The sequence below is a fragment of the Sinocyclocheilus rhinocerous genome, unplaced genomic scaffold, assembly GCF_001515625.1.
Source record: "Sinocyclocheilus rhinocerous isolate Xijiao unplaced genomic scaffold, SAMN03320098_v1.1 scaffold1915, whole genome shotgun sequence".
Classification (NCBI taxonomy): domain Eukaryota; kingdom Metazoa; phylum Chordata; class Actinopteri; order Cypriniformes; family Cyprinidae; genus Sinocyclocheilus; species Sinocyclocheilus rhinocerous.
Genome location: NW_015639873.1, coordinates 346712 through 367082, shown reverse-complemented (window position 1 = coordinate 367082; position 20371 = coordinate 346712). Strand labels below are relative to the sequence as shown.

The following is a 20371-nucleotide window of genomic DNA, read 5'->3' as shown; positions in this document are numbered from 1 at the left end:
TTCTGACTCAGCCGGCGCAGTTTCTCCAGAGCGGCTGCAGGAGCGTTGATGACGACACAGCCATTTCACGATTGGCCAGATTCACGGGATGACAACTATCACGTGTGTTTTTGGGTTTATTCTAACCTTTTCAATTCCAATAATAGCCACAAATCTGTGTTTTTAGAACAGTAAAAGCTTTTTTACTGTAGTCACAATGATATATTGAGTCACGTTTACCATACAACACTGATGAAAGCATATATTCCCCCACTTTATTAGTATTTAAATAGTATATATTTACATTGAACTTTATTCTTGAACAGATGGCGATGTATTAAGCCGTATATAATCAGTATATACCCGACTGCAAGTCGAACGCACCTACTGTCTGTTTAGCTTCGCCCACCGATTCTACTTCACTCTGTTTAGCTCCGCCCACCGATTCTACAGCTCTGCCTGTTCTACTTCACTGTCTGTTTAGCTCCGCCCACCGATTCTACTTCACTGTCTGTTTAGCTCCGCCCACTGATTCTACAGCACTGCCTGTTTAGCCCCGCCCACCGATTCCACCGATTCGCCTATTCAAACAGAGCGTTCTGATGAGGAGGTCAAAACAGGACAGAAAATAGCCTATTACTTATGAATAATGATGTTTTTTTATGTCAATCTTGATAACATTATAAGTGGACCTCAGAGAACAGTACAAAATAATAAAAAAGGCAGTTCATGACCCCTTTAATGCCTACTGACACTGGGCCAGTACATTCAAAGGTACTAATTCTAATATACCCTTAAGTTTCATACTTTCATCACATAGAGAGCGTACCTCTCAGTCATAATTTTGTTTTATAATATGTTACAAATTAATCCTTATACTTCATAATATATCCTTATCCTTATCATTTTAATTTCAGTATAGAACAAAAATCGTATTGTAGTTTCTCTGTCTCAGGAGCAAAGCACAAGACATTAATGTTGGCTTTAAAGCTTGGTTTGTAGCTTTGGTGAAGTAGATCCGATATTTTTCTTGTCCTCCATTTTAACGTCAATTGTCTCAACATTGATGGGATGTTTGGAAAACTGGTTCCGTTTCTTCTGTACACTGAAGTGCACTCCATAACAGAAGTAGATGAGCAAGCCTATATTTCATTAGGATATACAATCATGCTTATTATGTACAATGATTGGTATATGCTGAAATGTGCATGTACTGTAAACTCATATGTGCATGATGAACAAGATTTATTCTCCAAACCACTTCCTCACACATTAATTTCCTGACAGTGTTTAATTTGAATTATTTTCCTCAATATACTGTAAATATTCATGTTGTCTTACCCACTGCCATCCACACTGCATAGCGAATCCACGTTTCACCCCCCAGCTGGACCATTAAGTAGATATTGATGAATGTACTGAAAATAGGGAGTATTGGCAGAAGTGGGACCTACAGAAAAATGTGATAATGTTTCAAGCAGTCTTGAACTATTTCTAAACAGAAAATGTCCATGTTCTTAACAACAGTAGTTCTCAGCTGTCGGATCACAACCCGATCATGTCTAATGTACGAAAAGTACACTTTAGCATACTTTTAAAAAGAGTACTTAGAAATAATATACTTTAATAGAAAATGCTTAAGTGTGAACTGAAGGTAATGTTTTTGGACACTTAACTGCATGTTACTTGCAATTAAATTAAAATTAGCCATATCACTAGGTGATGGATAAATGTAAGACAAAATAGCATAGAGTTTGATTATTTTGATTATTATTGATGTAAAGCACATTTCTTCTGTATGCCATGTTAATATAAAATTGTAAATTATTTTGACCTATGCATGGTAGTATCAATACATTTCATGACTGAGTTTAATGAATTTTTTGTTACTTATTAATGATTTTGTCATTTTGGTACTATGTTGGGTTGTCAAATGTAAAATCTGGGGTCTGAAGCAAAAGCATTTGAGAACCACTTTTAGAACAACACATCTATGCACATTTTATGCATTACTTGTTGCTAAAATGTAAAAAATGTTGATGATTTTTTCACCCAGTGAGTGACAGCTTACCATAAATGCAGCCTTGCTACCATTCTGCGGCTGTCGCCAAACAATAATGATAGTCATGAGAAACGCCACCGAAACCAAAGTGATAATCAGAATAATCCACCACTCCGCTATCAGACCAGCCTGTACACCTTTTGTGATGGTCACACTCAGGATAACCGCGAACACAACTAGAAATCACATTAAAAGTAAAAATGAAGTGGAGAAAGCGTGTTAGCATGAAATCATTTTAGCATAAAATTAGGTTAAATGCACTTGAATGTTGATTCGTTTAGGTTTCAGTTTCTTGTCCTGGTATGTCATTGACTATGATTGATTTTTATTGATTATTGATTTTGTTCTCATTGGCTGCTTTGAGTTTTATTTCCTGTTTGTAAACAATGCCTGATGAAGGTCACATGACTGAAACATTTATAAAAATTTGCAAGTTGTAGCAGTGTGCAGGAGTCATTATTTTTTGTTAGATAATTTGTTATATAATTTTATAGCAAAAATTGGTAGCATGAATTGCTAAAATATTAAAATACTCATTAAAACCACAACTATTAATGGTGCATTATTGTCGAAATGATTATATTTACAAATTGAGTTATAATTTCCAGGAAAACTACTTACTTCGGATTTTCTTTAAAGGTGAGGTAGGTATGTGGGGGCGTGTTCGAACGAGCCGTTTTAGGTAGGTGTGGCTAACTCTTAACTTTTATAAAGAATATCTCTTTGGATTTGAGACTTTAGTCTTTGCAACTTTACAGATCTTCTTTATGCACCAAGAGCTTGTAACACTCTAAAGAGAAAGGAAAAAATGAAATCGCATCATATGACCCCTTTAAGCTTGGAATTTCCATTCATTTTAAGGTCTTTTTCTAAAGAATTATGGCAGCAGCAAATTGGTATTAATCATAAAAGTCCAATTAAGTTTGTTTATTTTTGGTTTAGTTTTGTTTATTTAGTTGGTTTATGAGAAGACTTGTGCGACTAAACTACATTTCCCATCATTCTCTGTGATTGTGCAAGAAAGATGACATTTATAGATACAGCATACTGGAGATTACATTTACTCATCAGATGCAAGCATGAAATAATAAAAACTGAAACTTACCGGTAAGTATGGTCAGCACAGACACAACTTTAGAACTTCTAGCAGAAGCATTTTTAGGGGGGCAAAAAGGATTCCATTTCTTCTGAAGTTCTGCTTTCTCACTGATCTCAGCTGGCTCTGATTGGTACCTGTGTGGATAAAAATAGTTAATTCCATTGCACACAACTGTTACTATTGTCAGTAATTTACATCAAAGTCTGCTTTCTGAACATTTGTGTTGGCTCTGGATATTGAGCAATGGTTTGAGCACAGTTGTCAGTATGTCAGGATGTCAGTACTAGCACAGGCATAAATGTTTTTAAAATAATTATGTAACGTTGTTGGAAGGGAGAGGTAGGGGAAACTAATGCGTGGTTCTAAACCAGGGGTGTCAAACCTGTTCCTGGAGGGCCACTGTCCTGCAGAGTTTAGCTCCAACCCTAATTGAACCCACCTGAACCAGCTAATAAAGCTCTTCAGAATCACTAGAAACTTCCAGGCAAGCTGGTTGGAGCTGAACTCTGCAGGACATTGGCCCTCCAGGAGAAAGATTGGACACCCCTGATCTAAACACAGCAATTATTACTCAAGATGAAGATAATCCAGATAATCCTGATGGAGGTGGAGACCAAGATGAAATCAGAGGAACTGAGGACCAGGGAAACATCACAGGTTCAAGGTGGAGCTGGGGGATCGGAAGACCAAAGTGGGGCCAGTGGAGCAGAGATCAGTGGCGGAGATAAAAAATGGAGGACCACTGTGACACCAAAGGAGTGGAGGGCCAAGGCACAGCCGAAGGACCGGAAGTCCATGGTGGAAGCAGGGGATCGACAGACCATGGCGAGGCCGGAAAAACAAGGGACCCTGGTGGAGCCGGAAGGCAGGAGGACCACGGTACAGACAAGAGATTGTAGAGCCATGGAGGAGCTGAGGGATCGAAGGGGCAAGGCAGGGTAGGAAGTCTTCAGTAGGGTTGGGTATTGTTTGGGGTTTTTTCGATACCGGTGCCAAATCGATACTTTTAAAATGGTTCCGGTGCCTAAACGGTGCCTGAACCGATACTTATAAAAAAAATAATAATAATAAATCCCCAAAAAATGATGAATTGGCCATTAGCACTATAAACACATTATGTCTGTTTCATTCATACTGGACGCCAGAGGGCACCCTCACACAGAAAATCCACATATCCAGTCATAGAAGTAGCGAAACTCAGGAAATCCCTTATATGGACAAAGGCATCGCTATTATAGCTGTAAGTTAACTGAGTAAACAGAACGTATAAACGTTTTGAATGATAAAACAATTATTTTTCACGTGCGGTGCCGGTGATGATGCTTCTTACGTCCGTTTCGGAGAACCAGAGGACAAATATTTCAATCGATAGCTCAGGCATGGCACCGAAATGAGGCACCGGAATCTGCGTTCTGATTCAGTTCTAGTACATACCGGTTACATAGGTACTGGTGCCATATTAGTACCGGGTTTCTGTACCCAACCCTAGTCTTCAGATGCCAAAGAACACAGCGGATCAGGAGGCTGTGGTTGTGCCGATGGAGTCGGCGGGCTGAGGAGCCGGTGAGGAGTAGTCAGAGGAGCCAGTGACGACCAGGGCAGAGTTAGAGGAGGATGATAAGTGGTCTCAGACAAAACCAGCAAAGCCATGATGCAGGGCAAAAATAGCAGAGGAGGAAAGGCCAGGGACCTGAAAGGAACCAGAGAGTCTATCATGCTGTGTGGAACCAGCAGAGGAGGAAGGATTAGGGAACTGGACAGAACCAGAGAGTCTGTAGAGCTGGAAAAGACCAGCAGAGCAGGAAAGTCTAAGTATCTGGACAGAACCAGGGGGTCCAACAAGCCGAATGGGACCGGCAGAGGAGAAAGGGCTTTTGGGGGCAGACTTAAATCCAGAATGGACAGGATAATAAGATCTGGCTTTTGGATGGTGGGTGCTGGCTCCAGAACAAACTGAGCACCAGGCACTGGCTCGAGGTCAGACTGGGCTTCTGGCTGAGGGTCTGTGTATGGTTTGGTCCATGGTGGGTGTGGACAAAGGCTTTTGGGGTCTGTGGCAGGTGTGACAAAACTCTAGGGGCGATTGTGCTCCTCATCCTCCTTGTTCACGGTGAGCTGCTTATCTTAGTTGATCTAAAAATTGGCAGAATGTCCCTTGAGGATCATCAATGGGCAGGCAGGGTTTAAGGGGCTCATTAAATACATCATCAAAAAATGAGGGAGCGGTCAGGAAAATGCACCTGGTTTACCAGTTTCGAAATTCAGCAATATGGTTCTCGAGGGAGCAATCAACCTGGGACAGCAGGATTAGGAAAATGACTACAACCGGGAAGTAAACACAGAAAACGGGAAGACAACAACAAAACAAACTTCAGAATAAAAGTCCTTGAACAGAAATAAAAACAAATCAGACATGACAAAGAGGAATAGATGGTGAAAACTTTCACTATTATAATAATAATAATGTCATCAACTTTTTTTGTCTCCAAAATTGAAAGAATATCAGTTTAAAATGAATGTGGATTGCTATTACTGTAGCGTCACTTCCATACTGTCATGTATTTTAACATTATGCAAGTTGTCACTTCTATTTGCATTGTAGTAATGGCAAAGAATAAATGCTTGCTCAAGGAAATGAGCTCTTTATTAATTACATTTAATTTTCCACAAATCTTTTGAAATATTATGTTAAATAAAAAGAGTAAAATTGAAAATAAAGAGATATTTGTTATTTGTCATATTATGTGATTATGTAACTTCAGGAAAAAAAACAATCAAAATCTATGATACTATTCATGGATTATTTATATATTTATATTATTTATGTTATTACGTATTGTGTCTGAAACTTACCGAAGAATTAAGATGCAGATGGCTACGAGGGTGTAGGCAAAGAGTGTTCCAATAGACATCATGTCTACTAGAGCCTTCAGGTCAAACACCAAGGCCATTATTGCTACAAACACAAATAGTTCACTTATAGAATTTCAGAGGCAAGAACTAAATGAAGACAACCAAATTTACATCTCCTATACTGTATATTCAACTTCAGGGCTAAGAGCAGTGGCCTTTGGGATGGCCTTAAATATCTTTCTCTGGTGTAGTAGTTAGGTTGCCTAAGGCATGTTATGTAGATTAGTTACGGTTATGATGGTGTATTACTTTGATGTGTTCTCAAAGAGAATTACCTGCTATTACTCCAGAAGAGAGTGTGGCAATGACAGGGCTCTGTCTGGAACTCATGTTACTCAGTGGTTTGAATAGCAGTCCATCTCTGGCCATAGCAAACAGCACACGAGGCATAGGAAACATGGATCCCAGCAGACTGTTGAATAGTAAACAAACTGCACTAATGTTACAGTAGTTTAACTTTGTTATTTCTTTTACTATTTTGTGCATTTTAAGCAAATAACTCTAATCAGCTGCAAGAGTCATCCCCATTCAAACTGATGAGGCAAGTTAATTTCTCATAGTTCTTCTTTTCTGCACTGTGATCATTAACTGTCAAGTTCAGCTGCAAGTTTGATTCACTTATTTATACTGTGCACTTTTATAGAACTACTGTAAGTTCTTAAAAACTTATCTCTCATAGAGAACCTAGTGAACCTGGATGTACTGGTGGTTTAGAAGACTAAAGACCCAAACTAACAATAGCAAGGATTGACCACAATATGTGTTAAATAATTAACTTCTGTTCTGATATATCCTGCATCAACATCAATCCTTGACAACCGTGTTTGACAGTATAGAGTCCTGCATTATGCATACTACATTTGACTTTATGATGCTAATATTACCGAACGAATGCACAGCTTTCCTTTTTAGTTAATGAGCATATACTATACTGTCCTCTTTCTGATCATGTAATGCTGCTTTTTATAGTCCTAACAGTATGAGTCTAGTGTAGTAAGTGCTTTATGGGTCAACATGTGTTGCTTCACCTTGTTGAAAGAGCACACAAAGATCCAACAGCCACAGCATACTTTGCAGGATCCCAGCCCACATAGGTGAAGGCTACAGGTAAGGGACTCTGAACATTTAGTTGGTAGTAGGGCATCATGAGGGTGAGAGTAGCCGAAACTCCGAAATATGCCAAGAAACAGATGAGAAGAGAAGCCACGATTCCTATAGGGATAGACTTCTGAGGGTTTTTGACCTCCTCACCTAGATACAGGAGACAGAGATTTTTATTTTTATTTTTAAAAAGCATGAGCTAATAATGAGAACCAAGCTGCTTAGGCTGAGGAATACATAACAAAACCTTCTCTACTTACAGAGGGGATTAGATAAATTTAAGCGGACACAATCTGTGCCTGCAGGGCAGGGACATCCAAATAAATAAAAAAACCTGGTGAAGGTGAAGGTGTTAACGCGAGGATTCACATATAAATGGTAAACAACAAAGACAGCTCTTATCATGTAGTTTCAGTCATACTTCGATATAGAACGTGCTGTTTTTAATGTTTTTTTTTTTTTATATTACACCGTACTTTTAAGCCAAACTGAATATGTTTAAATGGATAAATCTTCTATACATATTTTTGATTCTTCATTTTCTCTTCTGACATACTCCAATTCTTGTTAAAACACACCAGATATGCTTATTCTGTTCATTTTTAGCACTTTTTGTGTAAAATCATAGTTATTTTGTTCAACAAAAGTGTGTTGTCACTTTAATTGCGCGTGAGCAGCGCAGAAAAATAGACTCAGCGCCGAAACCATCGCTTCAGCGCTGCTCACGCGACGCTCCTGCTTAACGCTCAAGCGCTGCTCCTGGTGTGAATGCACTCACATGCTCACGTGCCACTCATGCTAGCGGTGTGGAACCAGCCTAAGAGTCCGAACCGGGCAGAGTGGATTGGGACCCTTCTCTTCCTCTGAATTGGGAAGAGCTAGAAAGGTGATGACTTGTACTCTGAACAGAGTGGAGAGCACTTTAGGCACATAGCCGTGTCTTGGTTTGAGGATGAATCTACAGTTGTTAGGCCTAAACTCAAGGCATGAAGCACTGACTGACAGTGCTTGCAGGTTGCTCACTCGCTTGACCAACACTAAAGCCAAAAGGAGGGTGGTCTTAAGCGACAGGGGCCGCAAAACAGCCAAATGGAGCAGTACGAAGGGAGGGCCCCGTAGGGCCCTGAGGAATATACTGTAGATAAGTCCCAGGTCGGCACAGTATGAGGCGGATGCAATTTCCAAGCTCCCCTCAGATACTTAACGACAAGGACGTTTCTGCCGACTGACTGGCCATCCACGAGAGCATGATTTGCCACAATGGCTGCCACATATACTTTGAGCGTGCCCCTTGTCCAGCAGCTCTTGTAGAAAGGTTAGCACATAGGACACGTCACAAGAGAATGGGTCCTAGTTTCTTGCTGCACACCAGTCAGAAAAGACTGACCATTTAAGGGCATAGAGGCATCTTGTAGACGTGGCTGTAGCCTTCAAAATGGTATTAGTCACACTCGCAGGGAGTTGTAAAGACTCCTGTTGAGGGGACAAACATGATGGCTCCACAGCTTTGGCCAGGGATGCCAAATCATCCCTCTTGCTTGAGAGAGGAGATCTGTCTTCAATGGTATCGGCCAGGGAACTCAGGGAACCACATCTGATTCCTCCAGAGTGGGGCCACCAGGAGGACCGAACATCTAACTTCCCAGACCCGTCTAATGACCTGAGGAAGCAGGTCCCTACATTGCAGTGGTGGGTTACCCTGGCATGAAAACTTCCCAGGCACCAAGCGTGGGAAGGGACATGGGCTTTGAGCCAATACTGGAGGGGCCACATGTGACCCTGTCTTCTTCCTCTCTGCGTTTGGATCAGGACGGCTTCTGAGGCTCAGGGTCCAACGTCACTCTGGGGCGGGGACCTTGATGCAGGCCTGGGAAACGGGAAGCGTTTTGCCATCCGGGGGCGCTGCTGAAGCCCAGGCTTAGACTTAGGCTCTGGAGCGCTTCGGCCTGATGTGACGCATTGCCTGCGATGATTTCTGTGTCGCTGTAAACTGCTCAGCAAAACCATCCACGGCAGAGCCAGACAGTCCCTTGGGAGAAACTGGAGTGTCTAGGAAGATGACTTTGTTTGCGTCCCGGATCTCCATCAGATTTAGCCAAAGGTGGAGCGCCAGCACCACCAAGTTGGCCATGGCCTTGCTGATTGCCTGCGCAGTGGCCTTAGTAGCATCGCTGTGCACAGCTCTCTAAAGGCATCAGAACTCTGGCTGGACTCATGTGAAGCTGAATAAGCCCTGTTTACTAGGGCTGAGGTAGTCCTGCAGGGCTTAGATGGATGCGCTGCATGAGCTTTCAACCCCTGGGCCGATGGAGGGCACAGATGCACAATGACCGCCTCTTTGAGAGGGTAGAGCTTGCCATAACTTTGTTCTTCAGCGCCGTCAACAGTGGTAAAAGCGGCGGAAGTGGAAGGATTAACATGCACCGAGTAGGGAGCGCTCCACGTCCTAGTGAGTTCTTCACAAACTTCTGGGAAGGACAGGGCGGGCCGCTGGTGGGAGGATCGTTGATGGTATCCCTTCAGGTACCACTCGTCTAAAAGGCCTCGTGCGGGCTCTTCTGGAGCCGACCAAGTTAGGCCGAGATCCTCCACAGCCTTGGTTGAGAATGCAGATCAGCTCGCTGTCCATGCTGGGCCGTGTTGTTTGCGTCAGAGGGAGGGTGTCGGGATCTTCGCCAGAACACGCCCACTCCTCTGCATCTGAAGTTATCAATGACACTGAGTCATCCGTGAGTCCTGCGACAACTTCCTCCTCAGACCCGCCGAAGGAAATCGAGCCACTTGCTGCCGACGAGGGGTGCTGGTACTCACGTGTTAAGCACTCAGGCAAGTCGAGGCATTGCGGGGAGAGTGAAACATGCAGGACCTGTGCCAGAGTGAGTTCACTAGAGCCCGGTGTTTGAACCCTGCTGCCGCACTGTTTCTTCCTCCTAGGCTCTTGAGAGGGAAGAACGGGAGAGTAAGCCGGGGAGGACCACCTTCATTGAAGAAGACGATCCATGAGCGGAGAAGGGCGAGACTCATGCTCTCACAGTGAGAGCATTCCGTCCCAGTGAGCGCAGACTCTGCGTGGGCGCTACCCAGACAAGCGACGCACTAACTGTGCCCATCTGCATCATGCAGGGGATCCCTGCAAGAGTCACACTCGGGCATGACGTTTGCAACAGCGTTGCCGGGAAATTTGCTCTAATAGATGCCGGATGGCCACAGGGGAAGGCTTCTAGTGATCTTCCCAGCTGAGAGGGTGTTAACACGACACCATTTTCAACTAAAAATGGAAAACATTTGATGCGTTTTGTCCGTTCAATTACACAACAACGGTGTTTTGGGGGCTTAAAAAAAACTAATTTTGAAAATGGGTTTGAAAGTGCAAGTTTTTGAAAACGATACGGTTATCGTTGTGAAAATGTGAATCTGTGATGCATGCATGTGTGTATTACGTGTTCAGTTGTTTTTTTTTTTGTCCGTTTTGAAGCTTGACGGACATGGTCACTATGAACTGGAAAAGATAACCGCATACAGTTTTGGAACACAAATTGTCATTTTCTTTTTATTTAATTAAATATTCCTATTGTTGAAGTACCTGTGGTTGCAATGCAGTCAAATCCCACAAAGGCATAAAAACAGGTTGCGGCTCCAGCAAAAGTTCCCTCAAAACCAAACGGAAAGAATCCTCCAGCTCCAAAACTGGATAAAGTTTCATTTGAGATTGAGATATTTCTAAAAAAAATAAAATAAAAATAAAATAGCAATGTTTAAAACCAGGTAGGTATTCTAAAAAGTTATTTAAATGTGAATTAAAACTCTCAGTTTCCCAGTTTAATTTTTTAAGTTTTTGATCTAAAACTTGCAGTCAAAAGATTTACAATTACTGTAAATGCTCTGTAAATTTCATAATGCAACATACGCAGTTATTGTGTAGTTCCAAATATCCTCCTCTGTTATCTGCCAGTTTCCAATGTCACCCTTGATGAATCCAGTAATGATTACAAAAACCAGAACTACCATATTTATAGCTGTGAAGATCTTGTTGACAATGGCAGACTCCTTCACCCAAAAAATATATATATATATATATATATATATATATATATAATATTGTGCAGCATTAAATTTGCAGAAATATATATTTATTTTTGCTGTTTGCTGTGAAACTCAAAAGGAGATGTTAGGCAGAATGTCCAGACTGCTCTTTTCCATTCAGAGATTTATGCTTTCAGTTTTTAAAAAGGGCACAATAAAAGTTGATTTTTGTGTTTTTGTCCTTTAGAGTTTGGCAGTTTAAAATCACCATTTCGTTTTTTGTATGCAAAAAAAAAAAAAAGTAATCTCATTCATTCTCCTTTTATGTTTCATGGAAGAATTAAAGTCATCAATGTCTGACATGAGTGTAAGAAAATTTTCATTTTTGGCTCAATTGTTCCTTCAAATGTCAAGGTGATGGGCATTGTCAGCATTAATGAGCAACAACAGCCAGCTCAAATAAAGCATATTTGTTCGAATGTATTGTCAATGCTGGGCATATAATGTTTGTTCTTGCCTATGATGTATGACAACAGTAGGTTCCAGCCGGTGATGAAGGCCCACACCTCTCCGACAGTGACGTAGCTGTACAGGTAGGCAGAGCCAGTTTTGGGCACTCGGGCACCGAACTCTGCATAGCACAAGCCCGCAAACACAGACGCCACTGCCGCTATGAAAAATGACACAATGATGCTGGGACCAGCTACTGTTCTTGCAACCTCACCGGAAAGGACATAGACCCCAGCACCCAGTGTACTTCCCACCCCAAGGGCCACTAGGTCGAGTGTGGTTAAGCAACGCTTAAAGTTGGACTCTTCACCATCAGGCTCCAGTGGCTTTCGCCTCGATAGGCTCTTCAGAAAGGACAGCACCATGTCACAGGACATCCTGAGACAAATAATATCAGTGATTATGTCATATGTCACATATGTCATGCTAATAATAGATGTGTTCAATAGAAACATTGTGTTGCACTTCAAGCATTTGTTTTTCTTTATTTTTTACAATTCAAGTCTTTGTCATTATTTAAACCCATTTGGTCATTTTTATCAGTTATGTTTATTTTTATGTTTAAACACGATCAGCTTATTTCTTCATTATGTCTATTTAAAGCAGTCAGAATTACCTTGTGTATGAAGTGTGTTATACAAATAAGCATACCTTGCCTTAATTGTTCTGTCTGCTGCTACGGAAGACTTGCACAGTGCTTCTGTTATCAGGAGATAATAATAATAATGCATTTTATTTGAATACAACCCTTTGTATATAAAATGCAGCTCAAAGTACTTTATAGGTCAGAGCATTAACTATTTATAAAGAAATCATAAAAATAACAGCTATGGCAATAAAAAGAGGGAATGAGGAAAAAAATAAAAAAATAAAACATTAACTTAAGGGATGTAAAATGTATAAAATGTTTAAAAATAATCTGTTTCTTATTTGATTCATTATGCCTAAAGCACTCAGAATTACGCACTTTGTATGAAATGTGTTATACAAATACTTTATCAGAGGTTAAGAAGAAGAAGAACTATCTGTCGTACAGCAATGCAGCTCAAAGCACTTTACAGGTCAGATCATAAACCATTTAGAATAAAGCATAAACCATAAAAATAAAAACAAGAATGAAAAAGTAAAAATATAATATTAATAATATTAAAATAAAATAAATGGAGAGCAGTTGAGGGGAAAAAATACAATGAAAAAAAAAAAGATTTGAAATATAGTAATAAAAATCTAAGGAACAAAGCTTTTTTATGCATAGATTTTGTATAATTTCATTTGGTTGAACATTTTGGGACCCGATGGCTAAAAACAGTTATCTTCACCTGATCTTTTATAGTTTACATCAAAGTTAATAAAAATATGTGCTATATTTTAACACTTGATAGACATAGAAATACATTTTAACAATATTCAGTCCAATAAAATGTTCAAAAGTCATATTACTTATCTCCACCTTTTCCTTGTATGCACAGAATATCTGGCACATGCTCTTATCTTGCTTTTATGATGTTCTCTTGAAGAGACTAATGCATGTGCTTCCTAATGGGAATTAGTTAACTCAGTGAACCCAACTTTGTTTTTTCTTACTAATATCTAAAGGGTCTTTTTTAATCAATTTTAGTTTTTAATTGTAATCATACAGAAATTATACCAGTTATGAAAAAAAAAAAAAAACACTGCTGTCATGTGATTGTGAAGCATAAAATACTGAATGCCAAATATTCAAACAGAAGCAACTTTGTCTTCGCATTAATCACAGTATCTTCTTCAAATGAATAATTAGGTAACTTACCTGTAGGCTCAGAATCCAGGCTGCGTGTGAAGGTGTGGTTATGGTCCAAGAGTTCCTGAGCACAAACTATATCAGAGGCCCCTCCTGCAAACTCTCACGTGTCCAAAACGACCATGTGTAATTTTTGACAGACTACATTTACATTTAGAAGAAATGTGTGATTTCTGGAGAAGAGATATAGGCACTAGTTTATAAGAATTTTGCAGTTGTAAGGCTGACACGTACAAGGTATTTATCAAAAGAGCTCCGTCGTGTGGAGTGTAAAATCAAAAACATTAACAATTAAAGAAATAAATAAATTGTTTAATTTAAATAATGTTGTTTAATGTTGACCCCGTGTATACAGCACTCAGAACCAACAAGGTGCTTGCTTAATATTTTCAGTAATAACTTGTCAAAAGGTTATTCCTTCCAAAAAAAAAAAAAAACCTGAACAAACATCAGCACATAGGAGAAAACGGCTTGACCAAATGTTTGTCCATCTCATCTCCTAACCTCCCAAACAGCAATCTCTTTCACGATTATTAAGACTAAAAAAAACATTAACATTTAAGCTTAAAGGCTTAAAAAAGAAAGCAATTCTATGATGACACCAATGCAATGACAAAGATCAATTAGAAAAAACATGCAGCAAATTATCCACGTTTCTATATTATTTATAAATATGTTATTTTCTCTAACATATGTTTGTACAAAAATATATAGCATAATAAAACACGGAAAGAAGTAAATAATGGAAATAAAGATGACTGGCTGATGATTCATTAAAATACTGACGTTCAAATCTGATACTATGGCTGTTTAAAAAGATAAGGGGCAAAATCTGTTATTTCTTGCTGACTCTTATTATTACAGTGGCTGAAGTCCATGGCTATATCCCGAATAGCAGACTAACACACTGCAGCATGTAGTGTGAAGGAACTAGGATCCTGCGCAGGCGATTGACTTGAGTTAATATCATTGAATTTTGACTCATAATTTCATATTTCTTTTATACAATATTCCTAATTAAAAGTAATTATTATTGAGTAGCTTATGTTTCAGACAGTCATTATAATCAGTAATTATGTCCCCACTGGATGCAACAAATGCCTCGTTTATAATGGGTTTTCATGTTTTTGTCTCGTCGCTCCGGGACACAGCACCACAGTATGGTGAGGGGCGTAACATTTCCGTCACGCGCTAGAGGAATTCGGCCAATCACAACGCACTGATAGCTAGCCAATCAGAGCACACCTCGCTTTTTCAGAATGATGAGCTTTTTAAAAATCGACGCGTTTCAAAAAGGCGGGGCATAGAGGAGAAACAATAATGTACAGTATGTGGAAAATAATGTGTTTTTTTAACCTTAAACCGCATAAACACATTTCATTACACCAAATACACAAAATAATGTTCTTTTTTAACAACGTCATATGACCCCTTTAAATATGAAAACATACTTACAGGCTGTGAGTCAGCATTATTTGTCAGCATCATAGACTGTATAGGGTCAGCATGCGTGCCGAAGGGGAAACAGGGGAACTGAATTCAGGTTCGACAAGGCAAAGGTATAGGATAATCATTATTAATGTTACAGTTTACAACTTAACAACCCACTCAACACAGGTGTGGTCAAGCTGACTTGTAATGTTTGTTGAGAATGACTGTAAGTAAGGTTTTTTTCTTCTTTTAAGTAAATGTGCATAAAATACATGCTGTAGTTGGTAGACGGTTGGAGTGACTCTCAGAATCACTGAAAGGTGAGGGGATCATGTGCAAAGATTTCTGCTGAAGGAAGCAAAACTGAAGACAAAACCCTTCAGAAAATGACCAAAGGTCTAATATGCGAACCAGAATGCAAAGTTAAATGACTAATCATTAATTTTTCTTTAATAATCTGCAATGATGGATCTCCTAATGCTTTGCTTCCTAATCAGTCATCTAAATACTTACACTCTTATTTAGCAGGTGTATATACAGTATACTAATGAAACGACACCTGAAATACTGTGTATGACTACATATTTTAAAAAAATGACTTTGCTGATCTGAACTCAAAACAATTTCTGCAACTGTTATTTGCCTGTTGCTCTTATTTGTTGCATTCATTTGTTTTCCTTTCTTCTCCAAAATGAAAGAGAAAACAAAAAATAAACCAATCCAAAATCAGATTTTCTTGGAGGGTCTAAGGGCCACAGGGTGCTCGTGATCCTCTTGCTCTTCACCTTGGTTAAGGAGAATGATGAACTTCTGCTAAATCCATACTTGTGGTCTGTGAGGATCTATGCATCAGGTCTTATTAATAACAAAAAAGTTAATCCAAGAATTCAAAGTAATCCAAAAGGTAAATGCAAACACAACAGCTTTGTATAACAAAGTTAACGACTGACAACTCAATGAGCAAACAAGTATTTATATATATACAGTATATAGCCTATATAAACTTAATTGTATTGAGCATGGGAAAATCATACAAATTAGTTTAAATGTATTAACACTGATGAGTATTTAAAACATTCTGTTTCTTCTGAGTTGAATGAACTTGTCTCTAATGCTCCCAATTCATCTACTTATACTATATGCCCTAAAAGTATGTACTCTTGTTGAGAAGAAAAATAGATGCTTTTTGAGTGTGTAGCAGAAGAGTAGGCAAGCTTTGGGATATAAAATTGTGCTCTGTCGCATAGTTACATTCTGTCATGGTAAATGTTGTGTCAGTCATTCTGTCACAGTTAATACCCTCAAATACACACTCCACATATTATATAATTCAATTTGAACTACTCAAGCAATTCCTCCTACCGAATTGGAAAGAAAACAAGTATGTTAATCTGCCTGTTTGTTGCATAACAATTAATCATGCAACAGTTAATGGGCAAATGTATTTGATTTGCTATTGTGCTCTTAGCACGTTTATAAAAGTTCACAATAATGTTGAAGAAGAAATTTAACACAGATACATATCATTTGATACAGTTATGTAAAATACTAATAACTGTGATAGTGTAATGGTCTTTTTAACACTTCTGCCACTTGAAGGACTGGTGACACCACTTTAAAGCGTTCTCCTGAGACAAAAAAAAAACAAAGGTATAGGGTAAATTGACCATAAAAAAAAATGTTGCATACATTATGCAATATCCACTATGATTGTGTTTTGTCTTTTTTTCTGCAAGGCCTAATCATATAAGCATGTTATATATTATGAATGTAGCAAGATATGAAAAGATAATGTAACAATATTAGACAGTGATACATTTACAGTCTGCTCCTACTGTCACGGTTGCGTACTGTGAGGAGCAAGGAACGCGGAGACGAAGGAGAGTCATTAATAACAGTCTTTAATAATCCAAACAGAGGTAACACAGGGCAGGCAGGAACACACACGTAGCATATCAGGAGACGAACAATACCGGACAAGGAAACATGGAGCAGACAACACTAAAATACAGGGCTTAACGAGGGGTAATTACAAGACACAGGTGAATCAAATGACTAATCAACGAGAGGGGAAAAACTGGATCACGGGGAGCACAACAAAACAGGTCCATTTACCTGACACCTACCTTATCATCTCAGTGAGTTTCCTTTCTTTCAGTCTTGCAAACAGGACCACCATCCCACTGACAGTGTTCAGTAATATTTAATATGATGTCCCTCTCCCTTAACCATTTCTGATCTTGTTTGCCTTTTTACTGAACAGCTTTATCATGTTTGTGTTAAGGATCCCTGGAAAACTGCTATTAATGTAAACAATCAATTCCAGCTTCAGGGTACATATAATAAAATAAGTGAAAATATAAGAATTAACTGTCAGAATTAAGGTGTATTAGGATACATGGCAATCTAAAAATGGGAACAGTTCAGTATTTAAAATACTTTCTGTTCCTATCACAGCAAACACCTATCAGAGCCACATGACATATAGACATAAAAGTGGATTACCGGGAGCTCTGTTGTTATTGCTACTATCTCTTAGGAGTCATGAAAACTTGAGATGAATGGAGTTTAAAGCTAAACTCTATTTAAGTGCTGATCAAATCGACGCAAAAATCATGCAGCGTTATCCAGCCATATTGGCTAGATTCGCTAGAAGACGATATAGGTACAATACTCAGGTTATCAAGTTGAAATGCTTAATGCCCTTCTCCGTTTTGGTGTGACAGCTGACAGACTTGCAATGAGATGAACAGCATTTACAGTAATCCAGGTAAGTTCTTGAAAGCTGAAAAGTCTTCTCCTCTGTCATTCTGAAAGCTCTTTGTTAGGAACAATGGCTTCCGGTGCAGCACCGGATTAAATAAGCATCCCGAGGAAAAACTCGGAAGTGACCGTGCATAGAGCCCATTATCAAAAGAGACACCATTATTGGTTTCAACGTAGTCACATGCTAACTATACATGTGAAAAGTAATACTGTATGTGTGCACTGTATAACAAGGCATGATAAGGTTGCAGGATTTTTTTTAACACAGTATTAAACATTCCTGAAACTTCCGCCGTTACAACTCAGATATGAATAATATGTTTTAAAAAAAAGAATAAACTAACCAATTACACTTGCACAATTACATTTGCAGAAAGCACATACTTTGTGGTCAAAATTAGCCTAAAGTGCAAAATAATAAGCCTGATTAGGGATAGTAAAGGTACATTTTCAAAAGCATAAAGATAAAATAACTCAGAAAAAGTCATTTGAAAAGTTGTAATTACTTTATACTCACAGTTTGTGAAAATCTTAAATAAAGTCAGAAAATGTTTGTTTAATTCAGTTTTATTTATAACACGTTCTCATATTTATTGTTTTATTTTTAATGTGTTTTTTTTAAAGTTATAATTTTGTTATAATACTATTTTGATCTGTTTACTATTTGCAATAGTTACTATTTTCATAGCGTGATTTTTGGTGAATTGTAGGCCAATTAATAAGGTAAGTTTGATCCTCAAACATCATTGTAATTATTAATTAACATATTAATATATGGAAACCACAACAATTGCAAAAAAACAAAAACATACAATATATTGTCCCCGTTTTTTAATTTGTAGATAATCAATGATATTTTGACCACTGAACAAGGAACAGAAATCTGGTGGTCACCTTATGGCCCTGTCCCAAATGGCACACTTCATGTGCACAATGGCCGCCGCGTGCGCGTGTCCGTTATGTCCACGAGACCGTAGGGTGTCCCATTCGTCATTTTAGCTTTCAGAAGGGTGCTCGCGAGCTCCACGCAGACTTCTACCTGACAGTCAAAGCGGCATTATGTCATGAAAGTGTGGGCCGCGAGGGTTTAGGGTGCGATTTGGGACGTGTTGGAGCAGGGTTGAAACTGAAGTTTGCAGGACCAACACATTAGGTGTGTTCGACTTGACACAGCACTTTGCAGATCGATTGGTGTTGGACATCTGTGAGACCCTTACAAAAAAGAAGTTTATTCAAGTGTACTATTAGTATACTTCTTTTAAACTAAAAATAGGAAAGTATACTTTCAGTCTACTTTTTATGTACTTCTCCGAAATATACTTAAAATGGCATTGAGTATACTACTTTTTGGTAAGGGGAGCTATAGAGAGCAGACAGCTCCTTATGCTTTCGAATCGCTTTCGTGGTACTTTGATGTCAAACACAGATCGATCTCGAATCTTACTCCCAACTCATCACATGTTGACGCTTGGTCAGGACCCCTTGGATCCACATTTTAACAGTCAGGGTATCCCTTTAGCGTCACTTTTCGATGTGCAGGGTACTCCGTGGCGTTCAGCTGTATGCCTTATGCGTCAGATTTAATTATTTGCATGCATTTGTAAAAATAGAAATCATTTTAAATATGTTTATACTTTCATAGATATTTTAGAGCACCTAACCTCACCCCTATCCATAAAGGGGTCATATGATGCTGCTAAAAAGAACACTGTTATACTTAAAGTATACTTTTATATACTAGAAAGTGGGCCAATTTAGTCCCAAGGAGTATTGAAATAGTACACTTACAAGTATACTACTAGTACTCTGATATTTGTATACTTACTACATAAAGTATACTTAAAAATATACTTGAACTTTACTTAAGTATACTTAATAAAATAAACTTGAAGTATACTACTTTTTGGTAAGGGGAGCTATAGAGAGCAGACAGCTCCTTATGCTTTCGAATCGCTTTCGTGGTACTTTGATGTCAAACACAGATCGATCTCGAATCTTACTCCCAACTCATCACATGTTGACGCTTGGTCAGGACCCCTTAGATCCAACCGATGAGCTTTGTAAAAATCGACGCGTTTCAGAAAGGCGGGGCATAGAGGAGAAACAATAATGTACAGTATGTGGAAAATAATGTGTTTTTTTAACCTTAAACCGCATAAGCACATTTAATTAGACCAAATACACAAAATAATGTTCTTTTTAGCAGCATCATATGACCCCTTTAACGTAACCTTAATTAGCTAGTTCATTTGTGTTTGATTAGGGATGGAGCAGAACTTTGCACAAAGGTAGATCTCCAGGTACAGGACTGGGCACCCCTATACTAGACCATCTGGGGACTTTAGGCATACTTATTTCAACATACTATGCTTTGGGGAACAATGTAGAATGGATTGCACATTGGGACACAGGGTAGATTTACATGAACAAATTTTGTCAGCCATCTTTGTGATGATAATCACAGGGATTTGGAGAATGATTGATTTACTACTGTCATGTCTGGTTTGGTTTAAATTCTGTTTTCTTAGTTTCTAAATTTGTCATTGTTTATTTCTATGGTTTCCGATTAGTTGCATCTGTGTCTTGTTTAATTCCCAGTTATACCAATGTGCTTCACGTCCGCGCTTGTTTACATCAGAGTGCGCAGTGTCTTTCACGCAGCATACAGCGCTGTTGTGCATTTTGACCAGTTTATGGGAAAAGTATT

At 38.9% G+C, this 20371-nt stretch overlaps 1 pseudogene; it reads right to left on the bottom strand.

The window, feature by feature from the left end:
* Window positions 1–963: 963 nt before the first annotated feature.
* LOC107752251 (cationic amino acid transporter 2-like) lies at window positions 964–12064 on the bottom strand (annotated as a pseudogene).
* Between the last annotated feature and the right edge of the window lie 8307 nt (window positions 12065–20371).